We start from the raw sequence: 738 nt of genomic DNA on the forward strand, positions 1-738 counted from the left end.
TTTTTTTTTTTTTTTTTTTTACTTTGCATGGAGAAATTTGAAGTGGAATTGATAAAATCAATTTTGTTACTTCATATACAATTTCAACCCACCTATTTAGCCTTCATTTTTTCATGTGGGTATAAATAAGGCACAGGAGTGGCTGTGTGGTAAGTAGCTTACCTACCAACCACATCGTTCAGGGTTCAGTCCCACTGTATGGCACCTTGGGCAAGTGTCTTCTACTATAGCCTTGAGCTGACCAAAGCCTTTGTGTGGATTTGGTAGACAGAAACTGAAAGAAGCCTGTCGTATATATATATATGTGTGTGTGTGTGCTTGTGTGTCTCTGTTTGTCCCCCCACCATTGCTTGACAACTGATGCTGGTGTGTTTACATCCTCGTAACTTAGCAGTTTGACAAAAGAGTCTGATAGAATAAGTACTAGGCTTACAAAGAATAAGTCATGGGGTCCATTTGGGATCTATTTTAAAACGGGGGCCACATTTTTCATTAATGTTTTACGTAGTGTTTTTGGTACGGAAAGACTTTCAAACTTCGTATACTTATCTATTTTGTGTTATAGAACAGAAAAATATTTTTGTATTCGAATTTATTTCATGTAAAAAATTGTCTTATTTCGATAATTTCAACCAATCACTGACAAGTATTCAGTTGTTTATATTTACTCCTTTGGCTGATTAAGCGATGTAAAGCGTATTTAATCTCCATACCTCCGTTTTATTTGCTTTTTTCATT

The sequence above is a fragment of the Octopus bimaculoides genome, chromosome 5 (assembly GCF_001194135.2).
Source record: "Octopus bimaculoides isolate UCB-OBI-ISO-001 chromosome 5, ASM119413v2, whole genome shotgun sequence".
NCBI classification, from domain to species: Eukaryota; Metazoa; Mollusca; class Cephalopoda; order Octopoda; family Octopodidae; genus Octopus; species Octopus bimaculoides.